The following is a 17186-nucleotide window of genomic DNA, read 5'->3' on the forward strand; positions in this document are numbered from 1 at the left end:
CGCAAACATGCCTACCAATGTCGGTAGTTTTGGGGATAGGACTGGGGGAGGGATTGCAAGGTGCAACATCGTACGATTACAATTCTATGTCGGGATTAGTTAGCGAGTTATTTGTTTTCAGAAGCATGGACTTGATGTTGGGGGATGTCGTAATCGACCAGCGGTCGTGTGAACCACCCTCAGTGGGAGAAGAGCTGCAATCCTCTCGCACATAACTATCCCCGCATGAGATTGAAACCTGTGAAGCTACCAGGGTGATCAGAGATGCGGTGGCGAGCGTATTCCTAGATGGCGAATTCAATTGAATTCTGGTTATTTTTTGCATGAGCACTGGCGTCAAACTTTAGTAATCTGTTCAAATTTTCACACTTACTAATAGATTACTTGCTAACTAGGGAAACAATACCTTATGGCAATTGATGATCAATTCCTTACACAAGTCAAGTCTGCAAGTAGGCCAACACCTAGGCCTACCAATAACAGTAGTTTTTCATCTGCTTTCTATTGAAATGCGGAAGCTTATGAATGTTTAAAGAAATTGATAACGGCACGTTATCAATCACCATCAACGAAGTGCTGTCCGCAAACAGTGAAACACAAGCGAGATGACTTCTGGACTTGACACCAAGCAGTCCTGCCAATAGATGTTATCCACATTGCGCGACGTTCCGGATCTTTTGAAAACAGTGGAATATAACTGAAAATCCATTTCGTTGTCTATACTCTAGGTACAGCCAACGGAACAATACGAAATACCCATTTTCAACAGCCAAACAAAACGGAAACGTATGATCCGACTTGCAACTGACAGGAGCCAAATGGACGTTTTTTTGCCGTACATCAAACAAAGTCACGTGACCCGTGCAAGTCCTCTATAGCGGAAGCACGAAATGTAATATTGCTGTTCAATTCACCAATTCCTCTATCCGCTATCTCTCTTTCTTCTATGTCTTCTATAATCTATATTGTACTTTTTTATTCACCTAATAGAAATGTGCAGTTTTGTCAATTTTCATCGGAAATCCAAGTTTTTGCTCGTGGTTATTTACCGACCTCTAGTGTTTACGGATATTTATTCTTCTGTTGGTGCAAAAGTTACTCTAGTCCACAACTTCAGTTTCGAGTTTTGGGAGGCTTTTGTTCGGTTCAGGTATTATTGTATCGCAAAGTTTCTTTTACAACTTTGCTTCAGGTTGAATAAAAAACGGTAAAAAGTTACCGTGGAGATAAGTAGGGCATTTAGAAACAATTGAATTTTGTTGTAGAGCAGGGTTATTCCAGCCCACAATTCTGGGGGTCTCATGTACTTTCTTACCTGAATAACTTCTAGTGGGCGTGGCGTAACAATTTTTGGATATATGATTCCTGACCCCTACCTGATGACGTCATCCAAAAATTACGTCACTGCGACGTCACAATAACGAAATACAGCTTGCCAAAGTATAGCGACGGTCACCCGTAATGGGGCCTACGAGTATGTCAACAAACTCAATACGTCAGCGACCTCTCTCTTATCGGGGTCGTTGTACAGAGCTCAAAAATAAACAAGAATCACAAGCGACTAAATTGTCGCCAAGGAACGTTCACGATATCCCATTCTGACCAATTTCTGTCCAGCAATAGCTCATGTATCGTGCTACAATCTAAAATAGAGCGTTATACGATACAATTCTAACCAAGGCTTTAGACAAGCAGAAAATACATGTTATTTTACGCCATGGTTGAAGTTGGGTACCACACACATAAAGACTTATTATTTTATGTCCAGCAATAGCTCATGTATTGTGCTACGATCTATTAATAGGGTGATATACGATACCGCTCTGAGCTAGGCTTTAGACAAACAGAAAGAACATTTAATTCACGCAATGATTGAGGTTACGTGCCGCAGACATAAAGACTTGTTATTTAATATCCAGAGACTCATCATGTATTGGGCCACATTCTATTAATAGGACGTGGAACGCTTTCACTCTATGCAAGGCTTTAGACAAGCAGAAACCGACATATTAATTTGCCTTAGCGCAATCGATGTAGTTTCTTACCTCGATAACTTATACTTATCTTAGCGTAACAATTTTTGCATATATCATTCCTGACCATCACCTTACTTCGTCATCCAAAAATTACGTCAATGCGATGTCACAATAACGAAATCGAGCTTGCCCAATAATAGCGACCATAATGCAATCGTGATAAATACGCCTGTGTGTCCGGTATGGGTGTAGTTTCGTACCTCAATAACTTCTAGTTAACTTAGCGTAACAATTTTTGCACGTAATATTCCTGACCCTCACCTGATTTAATCATCAAAAAATTACGTCAATACGACGTCACAATAACGAAATAGAGCTTGCCTAATAATAGCGACGATTACTGGTAATGCCACCTATGGATGTAGTTTCTTACCTCAATAACTTATACTTATCTTAGCGTAACAATTATTGCATATAATATTCCTGACCCTCACCTGACTTCATGTTCCAAAAATTACGTCAATGCGACTTCACAATAATGAAATCGAGCTTGCCTAATAATAGCGACCATAATGCAATCGTGATAAATACGTCTGTGTGTCCGCTATGGATGTAGTTTCTTACCTCAATAACTTCTAGTTAACTTAGCGTAACAATTTTTGCATATAAGAATCATGACCCTCACCTGACTTCGTCATCCAAAAATTACGCCACTGCAACGTCACAATCACGAAATAACGCTTGCCCAATAATAGCGACGATTACTAGTAATGACACCGATGGATGTAATTTCGTACCTCAATAACTTCTAGTTAACTTAGCGTAACAGTTTTCGCATATAATATTCCTGACCCCGCCCTGACTTCGTCATCAAAAAATTACGTCAATGCGAATTCACAATAACGAAATAGAGCTTGCCTAATAATAGGGACCATAATGCAATCGTGTTAAATACGCCTGTCTGTCCGCTATGGGTGTAGTTTCATACCTCAATACCTTCTATTAGGCTTAGCGTAACAATTTTTGTATATATGATTCCTGACCCTCACCTGACTTCGTCATCCAAAAATTACGTCACTGCATCCTCCCAATCACGAACTAGAGCTTGCCTAATAATAGCGACGATAATAAAGCCGTAATAATGGCGCTTGCGAGTACGCTATGAGTGTATTTTTGTACCACACAACTAAAGCCTTGTTATTTGATGTCCTTCCGTACGTCATGTATTCGTCCTACCTTTATTCATAAGACGTTAAACAATGTTAAGATCCTTCAAATGTTAATACCACTACAATGTTTCCAGACCTTTTTCATCTTGCGGTTCACTAACAGCGAAATATTAAGAAAAATGTTTTCTGTTCTCATACCGATCTTTGAACACTCGCTCGCTAAAATTGATTAACAGAAATTTGACATAGTGGAGGAAGTGGTATAGTATTTGATCTCCAAGTAATTCAGGGGAAATGTGAAAAAGGATGAAAGAAGACCATATTTATAGGCTCTTCAATTTTCTAACTGTTGAAATTTGGAATGGATTCGACTTCAAGCGCAATCGATAATCAAGCATTCGTTCACAATCCTGAGTTAATTTCCAGGATGCATCTCTCATCTATCTGTCGTTACGTTTTAAATAGAACTTATAATCATATTGGATGATTGTAATGAGCAATGAGCTCAATAGGTAAATTATTTGAGTAATTGTCAATTTCGTTTTTAATGTTTATGAAATGATCTATTCAATTTCCTCAGCACAGAAGCATCTTCTGACAAACTTCCGAAAAAAGAAAACTTTAAATACAATGATAGCAACGGCTATGTATAGGAACCCAATATGTCTAAACGTTTGTCCTTCGGTAGAACGTGGGTGTTCTATAAAATTATAGCGCTTTTCAAAATTGAAATAGGCACCAAACAAAGCCAAATTTTAATCAGAACAAGTAAAATGCCTATGTCATAGTCATATTTTCATTGTCCTTTTTGATAATCTGAGTACCCTGTGTCAAAAGTCTTCCGAATCCGACTATAGGGATAGAATGTCAAGATCCGTAAAATATTTGCCTTTGTATATGTGGCACTACACTCATTGGGGGACCGTAAATTAATATGCCTGTTTCTCATTATCCAAAGTCCATCCAAAGTCTTAGTCCACATGGGTGTGGAGTTTGCAGCCTTGAGCACTTTTTTTACGGCTCGATATTTGTATTAGTGTTTTTTGTCAAACCTGTGCATCATAATGACGCACAACCTGAACCATAACCTGTTACAATACTATGTTCAGGTTGTGCGCAATCTTGGTGCACAAACTACGCAAGCACCAAATTTACTAGGAAATAAAATCGATACCTTCTAGGTATTTGTTGAGCCCAGCTCTGGGTCGCGACCCATATACAGTATATGGAAATACTGTCGAAACATACGCGTAAAATAAAGAGTACTATTTCAAAATACCCGTTTTTTGTTGCAATTAACAGTACAAGCCTGCTAATGTAGTCGCCAGTGGTTCAAGTGGATATACACCCGGTGGAGAACAGTCAATTATTTGTTGGCGAGAATTGTTATGCAGCGGGATGATCACGACGACGCAGTGAAAGATAATGATATCACGAGAACAAGAATGAGAAAATTGCTACATTTTATAGTATATCCCTGGGAAATAATGTAGTTCGTTCCATGCCAATGCTTTTCAAACTACCAAAGACTCTCAACACTTTTGCTTCTTCTCTTCTATGAAAATACATTGCTATTATATATTCGCATTTCCATCTGTTTGTTCGTGCTCCCAGATAACCGATCAGCGCCTCCAAGGAGGACGGGGTCCTCTTTCATGAAACCCTGTCATAAACTAAAAGAGGCGATCGTGCTTCTCTTGCCTGTTGTCATGCTGTCCCTGGAATTCAGCTACAACAAAAATTTCACGAAAACGGATTTTTAAATTTTATGATTTTAATAATATTCTCAACAATGAATGATATACGGGTGGTAAAATGCCAAGTTATTCCAACAACATGATCATGTTTTGCAATTTACAACCAATATTTTGTATGTAACTTTGTTTGACAGAGCCCCAAGAGCTCTAACTACAAATATCAAAAATGTGAGGCTAAAATAGTCACACTACAACATTGTCAAATGTGCTGTATTTACGATAGATAACAGGTTTACCAAAAAGAATTACATGCAAAATGGTAAAATAAAGATCAATTCAGCAATATCTACTTGGTGATATTCATCTGTTGATGATTTTATGTGTTTGTTTCGGAAGTTTAATAACAGAAGTAATTGTGGTTGTTGGGGATGTTTTAAAAAAGGTTGCATGGAAAAAAGTTTTCACAAAATGTCAAGGTTTGATAGTAGTAGAGAAGTAGAAAAAATACTCCCATGTTTGTTTTTTCATTTGATAACCACGCCACAGAACTTCCCCGATAAGTACACGCAGCAATAGCGAGAGGCAGAAATGCTAAGATGGGATTTCATCGCATTACAAACCAATATTAGCAATTCTTATATATATTCGCGCATTCCCAGCTGAACAGCGTGAAAAAGATTGTACCCATCTACACACTTTAAGAACTATGTCAGATGAGCGTCATATTATCGAATATCAGTAAAGGAATAGTGCAAAGGGAAAAGACATATAAGGCGGAACTTTCAGTAGTATGCAATCAAATAATCTTATTGTAGAATATATATTTAAAAACATTTCGTCACGCCAACTGCAGTCCGAAACTTTTTGTCTCTGGCTGAGCTTAGATACCAATTGGCACTCATGTAAACTGGTAAGACTGTAAGAGGCACGCGATGGAGCAGATACTAAGAGTATCCATCCCCCAGCTGTCATTTGAGTGGGTACTGCTGTTTTTATTGCAGATGTTACTGATCTTTTTGTATTGAAGATTTACTGGCATCACCGATTTAAGGATGTTGGAAACCAACCCGCAATATTACAAAACTTACTTTCAACACGCGGTTTGAATGAATGAAAAAGCTGAAACTAGTATTCTTTAGAACAGCATACAAATTCTATGGAATGAAATCATACACAAAAGCTCGTCAAAAACCTATAGCTCAATAATCAAATGGAATTTGATGCATGTGCGCAAAAATGTGCGCGTTACCACGTACAACCGAAGCACGCAGGAATATGCGTGTGATGTACTAGTATTCAAAACGTTTGACTCAACTATGTTGGCATAACAGGTGCACATCTCGGTTTCGCATACGCATACCTTCTATCCCCACAAGGATATATTAATTTTGCCAAAGTCAATGCAGCACTGAAAGGTTGCGGTTCTTCCAAAAGAAAACACGTTACACATCTTTAGATACCAGTGGATGGTATTACATGGCCTTGTTCGGAGTGAAAGACGAGGTCAAATATTCCAATCCAATTCAACTAATAGAATATTTCCCAAGTTCCTAAGCTTAAACTAGGAAAACGAAATGCCAGATTTAGTTTGAAGAGCGCAATAGAAAGTGGCTAGATGCTGTCGATGGATCTTGGCTTGTATTAGTGAAATAAACTACCATTTATTCTACTAAAATTGAATTTCTGACATTGTAAGGAGATTCAATGTTACTATGTATGCAAACCTAAACCATGTAGTTATGAAATAATTGTTTTTAACAAAAAGGCGCTCTTGAAGTATTTGTACCAAGATGGCGCACAACCTGAACACTGTATGGTTACCAGGTTAGGGTTCAGAATGTGCGTCATCTTGGACCGAATACTTTGAATCCTCTTATAAAAAAAAATTGCTCAACATTACTCCACACCCACCTGGGTATCATTATATATGTCATATACATTATATCTAAACAATAAAAAAAAAAAATGTTAAGGCCCGATTCTGCCGGACTATCTTATCCAAAATGTATAGTTTACAAAAAACAAATTAAAATATAAACCTCACTGATAAATGGTGGCACAATACAAAATACACCCATATTTTGATGACGAAATCAGGTGAGGGTCAGGATTATTATATGCGAAAACTGTTACGCTAAGTTAACTAGAAGTTATTGAGGTACGAAACTACATCCATAGGTGTCATTACTAGTGATCGTCGTTATTATTGGGCAAGCGTTATTTCGTGATTGTGACGTTGCAGTGACGTAATTTTTGGATGACGAAGTCAGGTGAAGGTCATGAATATTATATGCAAAAATTGTTACGCTAAGTTAACTAGAAGTTATTGAGGTAAGAAACTACATCCATAGCGGACACACAGACGTATTTATCACGATTGCATTATGGTCGCTATTATTAGGCAAGCTCTATTTCGTTATTGTGAAGTCGCATTGACGTAATTTTTGGAACATGAAGTCAGGCGAGGGTCAGGAATAATATATGCAATAATTGTTACGCTAAAATAAGTATAAGTTATTGAGGTAAGAAACTACATCCATAGGTGGCATTAATAGTAATCGTCGCTATTATTGAGCAAGCTCTATTTCGTTATTGTGACGTTGCCGTGACGTAATTTTTGGATGACGAAGTCAGGTGAAGGTCATGAATATTATATGCAAAAATTGTTACGCTAAGATAACTAGAAGTTATTGAGGTAAGAAACTACATCCATAGCGGACCACAGACGTATTTATCACGATTGCATTATGGTCGCTATTATTAGGCAAGCTCTATTTCGTTATTGTGAATTCGCATTGACGTAATTTTTGGAACATGAAGTCAGGTGAGGGTCAGGAATATTATATGCAATAATTGTTACGCTAAGATAACTAGAAGTTATTGAGGTAAGAAACTACATCCATAGCGGACACACAGACGTATTTATCACGATTGCATTATGGTCGCTATTATTAGGCAAGCTCTATTTCGTTATTGTGAATTCGCATAGACGTAATTTTTAGATGACGAAGTCAGGGCAAGGTCAGGAATGATATATGCAAAAATTGTTACGCTAAGATAAGTATAAGTTATTGAGGTAAAAAACTACATCCATAGGTGGCATTGCTAGTAATCGTCGCTAATATTGGGCAAGCGTTATTTCGTTATTGTGACGTTGCAGTGACGTAATTTTTGGATGACAAAGTCAGGTGAGGGTCAGGAATGATATATGCAAAAATTGTTTCGCTAAGTTAAATAGAAGTTATTGAGGTAAGAAACTACATCCATAGCGGACACACAGGCGTATTTATCACGATTGCATTATGGTCGCTATTATTAGGCAAGCACTATTTCGTTATTGTGAAGTCGCATTGACGTAATTTTTGGAACATGAAGTCAGGTGAAGGTCATGAATATTATATGCAAAAATTGTTACGCTAAGATAACTAGAAGTTATTGAGGTAAGAAACTACATCCATAGCGGACACACAGACGTATTTATCACGATTGCATTATGGTCGCTATTATTAGGCAAGCTCTATTTCGTTATTGTGAATTCGCATAGACGTAATTTTTAGATGACGAAGTCATGGCAAGGTCAGGAATGATATATGCAAAAATTGTTACGCTAAGATAAGTATAAGTTATTGAGGTAAAAAACTACATCCATAGGTGGCGTTGCTAGTAATCGTCGCTAATATTGGGCAAGCGTTATTTCGTTATTGTGACGTTGCAGTGACGTAATTTTTGGATGACAAAGTCAGGTGAGGGTCAGGAATGATATATGCAAAAATTGTTTCGCTAAGTTAAATAGAAGTTATTGAGGTAAGAAACTACATCCATAGCGGACACACAGGCGTATTTATCACGATTGCATTATGGTCGCTATTATTAGGCAAGCACTATTTCGTTATTGTGAAGTCGCATTGACGTAATTTTTGGAACATGAAGTCAGGTGAGGGTCAGGAATATTATATGCAATAATTGTTACGCTAAGATAAGTATAAGTTATTGAGGTAAGAAACTACATCCATAGGTGGCATTAACAGTAATCGTCGCTATTATTGAGCAAGCTCTATTTCGTTATTGTGACGTTGCAGTGACGTAATTTTTGGATGACGAAATCAGGTGAAGGTCATGAATATTATATGCAAAAATTGTTACGCTAAGTTAAATAGAAGTTATTGAGGTAAGAAACTACATCCATAGCGGACACACAGACGTATTTATCACGATTGCATTATGGTCGCTACTATTAGGCAAGCTCTATTTCGTTATTGTGAAGTCGCATTGACGTAATTTTTGGAACATGAAGTCAGGCGAGGGTCAGGAATAATATATGCAATAATTGTTACGCTAAAATAAGTATAAGTTATTGAGGTAAGAAACTACATCCATAGGTGGCATTAATAGTAATCGTCGCTATTATTGAGCAAGCTCTATTTCGTTATTGTGACGTTGCCGTGACGTAATTTTTGGATGACGAAGTCAGGTGAAGGTCATGAATATTATATGCAAAAATTGTTACGCTAAGTTAACTAGAAGTTATTGAGGTACGAAACTACACCCATACCGGACACACAGGCGTATTTATCACGATTGCATTATGGTCGCTATTATTGGGCCAGCTCGATTTCGTTATTGTGACATCGCATTGACGTAATTTTTGGATGACGAAGTCAGGTGATGGTCAGGAATGATATATGCAAAAATTGTTACGCTAAGATAAGTATAAGTTATCGAGGTAAGAAACTACATCGATTGCGCTAAGGCAAATTAATATGTCGGTTTCTGCTTGTCTAAAGCCTTGCATAGAGTGAAAGCGTTCCACGTCCTATTAATAAAATGTGGCCCAATACATGATCAGTCTCTGGATATTAAATAACAAGTCTTTATGTCTGCGGCACGTAAACTCAATCATTGCGTGAAATAAATGTTCTTTCTGTTTGTCTAAAGCCTAGCTCAGAGCGGTATCGTATATCACCCTATTAATAGATCGTAGCACAATACATGAGCTATTGCTGACATAAAATAATAAGTCTTTATGTGTGTGGTACCCAACTTCAACCATGGCGTAAAATAACATGTATTTTCGGCTTGTCTAAAGCCTTGGTTAGAGTTGTATCGTATAACGCTCTATTTTAGATTGTAGCACGATACATGAGCTATTGCTGGACAGAAATTGGTCAGAATGGGATATCGTGAACGTTCCTTGGCGACAATTTAGTCGCTTGTGATTCTTGTTTATTTTGAGCTCTGTACAACGACCCCGATAAGAGAGAGGTCGCTAACGTATTGAGTAGATGACATACTCGTAGGCGCCATTACGGCTATACTTTGGCAAGCTGTATTTCGTTATTGTGACGTCGCAGTGACGTAATTTTTGGATGACGTCATCAGGTAGGGGTCAGGAATCATATATCCAAAAAATTTTACGCCACGCCCACTAGAAGTTATTCAGGTAAGAAAGTACATGAGACCCCAATTCTGGTTATGCCAACCGACATTTCTGTTCAGCGGTCGGCACATTTGATTGTAGGGATTGGTTTTGATGTAAAAGAACATGTTATTAGTCGCGTAACTAAATTCATTAGGGTAACCTTGCTTACAATCCCGTAATCGCTGTAAATAGTCTATATGTATGATTAACCCTCTGATCACCATGTAATTGTGGGCTGGAGCAGTGGTTCCCAAACTTTTTTGACCATCGCCCCCCTACAGTAGTTTATACAGTGGGCGGACAACTCGACTACACGGACAACTCGACTACCGGTACCTAGAGGGGGTGGAGGCTAACTCGCCATTAGGCAGTGAGGGCTAACTCGCCATGCGACGGCGGTTGGTGGTTAATACTAACAACTTATATATATATTTAGCTTTGTTGTTGATACTCATACAATCAATTAATATGATGATATATTTAGCATGCTTAGATGAAAATGATAAGTTGAGACATCCTTTGCGCGTCGGGTACCGTACGGTACCGGTACGCCTTCCGACATAGCCTATAAACATATAAACATAATCTCCCATTACAAGGAGAGCCTCCGCACAGTAGGGTTGGATTATCCGGATAGCGGTTAACCGGATAACCGATTAACCAAGAGGTATTTTGCTATCTGATAACCGGATATTATTGTAACGGTTAACCGGATAATAGAGCAGTATAAATAATGCATATGCGCATTAGTGATTTTTATATTTTTTGTTGAGTGGCCAATGACATGTCTCAGAGCATAAAATATTCACTTATATTCACTTATATGTTATCTATCGTCGTATCTATCTATCGTTAAGAGAGTAGATCTGAAACACACATTTTTGACTGACCATAAGGAATTGAATGCTAACGAAAATACCACGACTCTTGATTTATGAGCCAGTGATAGATAAAACAAGACTCTATTTTAGGCGCTGTTGAATTGCCAAAATTTCGTAATAATGGTATTTACAACAAGGGTAACTTTTCACGGGATGTAACTTCTTTTCAAATTAAAACTGGCATAATGCCGATGTTAATTCCCCAAATAATAACGCGATGCGGAAGAAAACGATCGGCGATGATAACACAATTGGCCTGTAAAATTCGACCGCCTTTATTAGTGACGTTTTCGAAAATTTCAAAATGAGGAGGAAAGGCTGTTATTACATTTATGTTTTTCATGGAACTTTCACAAACAAATTTGTTTGCAAAATAGTCTATAATATTTCAGAAAAGTTTAATGTGACAGACTCCGTATCGTGTCATGTTTTTCGTTTACTAATTTAGGGTGGTAAGTAAAGTTGTTCAAAAACTGGCGCAGCATTGTTTTGGCTCTGTTAATTTAGTTTAAAAGGTATTCGAATGGAAATAGATTTAAAGTTGTGGCCTAATTAGTACAAACGTGAGAATATTTACAGTGATATGTTAAATAAGTGAAGTTTTCAAATTAGAAGAAATTTCTGACCACTTCGGTTTTTTCATAATCATCAATTTGCTTTGTTATTAAAATTTTTGTTCAAATGACTTATATTTTCCTATACACTTCACGGAATTTGTTCCCCCTATATTCTATTTTTTGGATACTTCTCTCACCGAAATAAAATGTTCGAAATGCACGATTTTTTGTGTTCATGATTTCATTTATATGTATGCTCTTGTGGTATATATTAACAAAGTTTATTTCGTCGTGCAAGAAATCACCAAATATTATAGAAAACAAAATACTATACATGACAATATTAAATTTCATTGCAATTGATAGGAAGGTGCGGATGATCAGAAATGATCATTGTGAGTCTGCGACACTAAAATTTAGTACGAGTCAAAATTTAAAGAAAAGAGGCTCTAGACACAAAAAGAAACTTTTAAAAAACTTTACAATAAAGTAGAAATAATATAAATCTTTACATATTATTTGAATAGGGAAAATAACTTAGCAGTTGGGGGAAAAAAAATTAGGACACAATAATTTTTAAAAAATGTTTCATTTTATTATTCCGCTGTACATCGGTACGACTACTGAGCTTAAATTATTATTTATTGACACATGCAATATTAAAATGCAAAATAATTCATATTCAAGAAAAATAATACATATGTGAGTATTTACAACAGAACTGTGTGGTGGTATTCGTTCAATTCACCGCGAAAATCCTGCGAAATCGGTTCTCTAAAATCAGCAATAACTATCCGGTTAACCGTATATTTAAAATACGGAATACCCGGATATATCCGTTATCCGGATAGTGAAAATTATAGGTATCCGAACTAACCCTACCGCACAGTGGCAGGCTAACCCGTTAACCGCCGTCGCATGGCGAGTGGTCCATGGCGAGTTAGCCGTCAGCCCCTAGAGGCCTGGTGAGTTGTCCGTCTTTTGGCATTTTCTACGGTGGTGTTTTAGGTCTATAAATGCGTTTTTGATATTTTTAGTGCTCAAATGTTGAGAAAAATACATAAATATGCTAGTTGAGTTGTCTTCACCTCGAGCATAAATGACGTCACATCGCAGAGCGTTTGCTCGACTGGTGAGTTGACGGCCTGTCGGGCGACTGCCGTAGGCGAGTTTAGACTACTGCAACCATAGACTACTGAGCTCACATTCATAAATATTTAAGTGTTACTGTGAAGTATAAAGGTTTTAATATATTTAAAGGTGCTCATTCAAAACTTTTAATACCAATAAAGTTCAAAAAATTAAACGAACACAGTCCTATAAGTCAACAGTCTAACTTCGCTACCGGTAACGTTACCGGTACCGCTACTCCAATTTCGTCTGTAGACTGTATTTGTATTCATACAACATGATCGAAATAAGCCACTTATACAAATAAAAATGCTTTCTAGAGCATATTTATGTATTTTTCTCAACATTTGAGGACTAAAAATATCAAAAACGCGTTTCTATAGACCAGGGGTCACCAAACTACGGCCCGCGGGCCGGATCCGGCCCGCGTCGTCATTTTATCCGGCCCGCAATAACACACAAAAGTGGCCAAATATTTTTCCAAGAAAAATTTTCTCGAGCATCGTCTTCCTTGTTTATTTCGTAACATTGGCCAATCAGCAAGATGCAGAAAAAATGACGTAATAATGGGCCTTTTCGCATCCGCTCAGACACTTTGGTCACCCTGACAGATTTTCAGTCGTGGTTGTAAAAAATACTTCATTTTTTGCGATTCTGAATGCTATTTGTTAGTTTCTGGTTGTGTTTGGGAAATTTAAGTACCGTATGAATCAAATAAGTCAATCATCATTTGCCTCTTTAGGAGTTGTAGTTTTAATAGTAGTAATGAAAAATTAGTCTAAGAAATAGCTGTGACAAAATGGGCTAAAATTTTCTACCGGGAGGCAACGTTTTCTGCGAAAGATGCACTCGCCGAAACTGTTTACGTCTTCGTGCTAAAATGAACGTCGAATGTGCATTTTGCGCTAACAGTACTGTAATCCCTTGCGCACTGGTCCAATTTCATTCTTTTTGACAAAAATATTTGTCCGGCCCGTTTCAACACAGTTTGAGTCATACCCGGCCCGCGTTCAAAAAAGTTTGGTGACCCCTGCTATAGACCTAAAACACCACCGTAGAAAATGCCAAAAGACTGACAACTCACCAGGCCTCTAGGTCAGTAGGTAGTCGAGTTGTCTCTGGTGAGTTGTCCGTGTAGTTGAGTTGTCCCTCAGCCGTTTATACAACTTCATCGCCCCCCCTGCACTACAAAAAATGTAAAGTCTGAAACGAATATATTACAGACCAAAAAGGAAGGCAAATCATAGTTTATAGTGTTTTTTAATTAGATGGATGAGCTTGGTGTTCTTCAACAAGTTATTTATTATATCTAAAATTAACCCGTTTACTGATGAAAAGGCGATTTCGTTGTTTTGATAGCAATAGTAGCACGGTTGAAAACCCCCTTTTCACCATATAATAGGTCAGAAATGAAAGAATTCAGGGTTCTACCTCCATAAAAACCGCCGTGTACGGTACTTGCATTATAGCATTTCACTCCCTAAATTCACCCCATTTCCACAAAATAATGAAAACAAAGTTAATTTTCCCAAATTTATAATGATGATTATCGTACATCTAATTCATTCCTACAGCCAAGACAGCCTTTTGACCTGTACCAAAATACTTCGGTAAAATTCATCCCCGATTCCTCAGTCTACCACGATCTCCAGTTCATAGAATTAATCAGCCATTTGTTTTTGGATTCATGGACTCGGATGTGGAAGAAGTCGTGACCGACTATCGGCTACGGCCCAGGGGCAGCAAATTTTATGTCACTCGCGGGACAAAATTCAGAGTTGCTAGTCTTTTGCGGGTCGCTTTTATTTTTTAAAGTTAAAAACGGAACAGTGCGCAAAAACTGCGACAATTCGTGAATTCAACTCAGTCGTCTTATTAAAAAATTATTACAATGACATTTAATGTGACACTGTCTTGTTGCTGCATCACGCTTGATAGCTTTACGACACCAAGATTGGTACTTTTTCTAAATGGGCGTCACTAATTCATCACCTAGTTCTTTGCTTGTTCTTTGTAATGTTCATTTTCGGAAATAAATTTGCGCACAAATATGTACTTCCAAACATCGAAGTGAGTATTTTCGCATGGTTTGTGAAATTTTGATAAAGATATTCTTTAACATTTTTACAAAAATTAAGCAGTGATTGAACCTCTCGAATAGAATATGAATTTTATTTCCCTATTGCATTGCAATATACTGATATATTCGAATATTTACTGCGCTATTGAACCCCTGCCCTCAGGCCTCAGCATCAACTTTTCTTCGTGTTTCCATTTGTCTAATTATAATTAAATTGTAGGCTCGTTAAACGAGTAGCTGGTCAATGGAATTTTCAGGATATAATAAAATTTAGTCTAAAGCAGGGGTGTCAAACTCGTGGGTTTCCGAGGGCCGCATTGCATTTTGGGAATTGTGCAAAGGGCCGCAATCAGTTTTTGATATATATATTTTGATAATGTATACTTGAAGCATATTTTTAGATGGGTGTAGTTTGTGACATATATTGTGATGCAATTAAACAGTTGAATAAAGTTTTGTTATCTTCCTAAATTTCAAATGACGTTTACATATTAATTATATTATTGCAATTTACCGTAATTACGAAAAATCATGAATTTTTATGTACAACTATCCAAAACATTTTTAAACAAAGTTTTGTAAAGGGAAGAATAATACATGCACTAAAAATGACTTACCGGAATCTAAATATATAGACCTAAAATTTACAAAAATACTACAGAATAAACTCAATGTTTTTTCATTACATATGTCTTGACATTTTGTATCTCTTTTGTGCAACCAGCTTACTAATATCAGGCTGAAATGATTTTACAGTCCCAACTCTAATTAACGAAGTCACATGATCGTCGGTTAATCTGGATTGTTGAGAATGTTCAATTAATTTCAGTAATGCAAAAATATTACGTTTATCATCCCATGTATAAATCCGTAAACAAACAAATGACTGACTTTTCGGACCAGATATTTCACGACATTTCCTACCATTACGTGGCATAGGACCGCTCTAGTTATGATTGATATTGATTTTTAGTAACTAGGTAGTTGTATAATTATACTGTAATAATATACAAACACATGAAAAGTTTATTTTCGAAGTTGATCTCTAAATTTGTCATATTGATTGCTGAGCATATTTTGATAATGTCTACTTATATTGTATTCTTTATTGTACTGAGGAAATGTGACAAATCGAACAATGTGCTCCATTAGTATTTTGAGAAATGCAGAAATATTGCAGCTCCCATTTTTCTTTAAAAATGCCATTTTCTTCATGTACTTTGCGTTTCATTTAATCCCTGAAGTCCTGAAGTGTTTTATTCAAGTATTTTATTGCTAGCTTGAGGTGTATTCATAATTGGGTCAAATTGAAAAACATTTTTATTTTAATTTTTCAGAACTACTTTCAATAAATTGTCGTTTTCTGTGTCAATAAACAATTTCACTTTGAAAGGTTCGAAAAATGTATTACATTTAGATAAAAAAAAAAACTTACAAAATATTACAATTATTGTTAGGCGTCCGAGGGCCGCATTGTAAGTTCTCTGGGGCCGCATGTGGCCCGCGGGCCGCGAGTTTGACAACCCTGGTCTAAAGTAGGCTCACGATAAATTCTGTTGTCTAAAAAATATAATTTACTCCTCGAGCGTAGATTATAAATAAAATTAATTCATCGTCAAAACCGCCGTTTGGATGTTTCCCCAGGCATACCCTTCCTTGTTTACTTTGTGGCATTGCCCAATCAGCAATCAGCAAGATGCAAAAATAAACGTAACAATGCCCCCTTCCGCATCCGCTCAGACACACCCTCATTTTCGCGTTTTTTTAAATATATTTGTTAGTTTTTAGTTGTTTTTCGGAAATTTAATATAAGTCAATGATTACTTTGTCTTCCTATGAGTTTCAGTTTAAATACAGTAATCAAAAAGTGTAAAATAATATGTGATAGACTAGGCTAAAATTCTTTATCGTCACTTTTAAAAAACAGGAAGAATTTTTCGCGGTCAAAGGTCGGGGAAAGGTCCATTCAGTGAATCGTCCCTGAGCAGATTATTTTACTCCGGCCGTATTTTGCCGAGCGATACGCGAACTACCGTAACTTACTGCGAAGACGAGTCCAGTAATCCTTTGGCGTGTAATAATCGCCCCCGTGATTCAAGCATGCGAATGCACACAGAGTACAGAATTAAGTGCACGATGCGTCGAACAAAATCAGGTTTCGTGAAATCGCCCCCTTTGACTTTTTCGCCCCCCTCTGTATCATTTTCGCCCACCGCCCACTTTGGGAATCACTGGGCTAGAGTAAGGTAACCTTGGTCTGTTTAGGTATCGTAATT

The 17186-nt window shown here is 37.2% G+C and overlaps 1 protein-coding gene across 1 annotated transcript in view; it reads left to right on the top strand.

Annotated features, from left to right (window-relative positions):
* The first annotated feature begins 10157 nt into the window (after positions 1-10157).
* The window catches only part of LOC120346232 (FERM and PDZ domain-containing protein 2-like), a 136603-nt gene continuing 129574 nt past the window's right edge, over positions 10158-17186 (top strand). Inside the window, exon 1 of the mRNA XM_078114908.1 lies at positions 10158-10303. The gene's annotated coding sequence lies outside the window, so the exon portion shown is untranslated. The remainder of the gene's footprint in view (positions 10304-17186) is intronic.

Source organism: Styela clava, chromosome 8 (assembly GCF_964204865.1).
Source record: "Styela clava chromosome 8, kaStyClav1.hap1.2, whole genome shotgun sequence".
NCBI lineage: Eukaryota > Metazoa > Chordata > Ascidiacea > Stolidobranchia > Styelidae > Styela > Styela clava.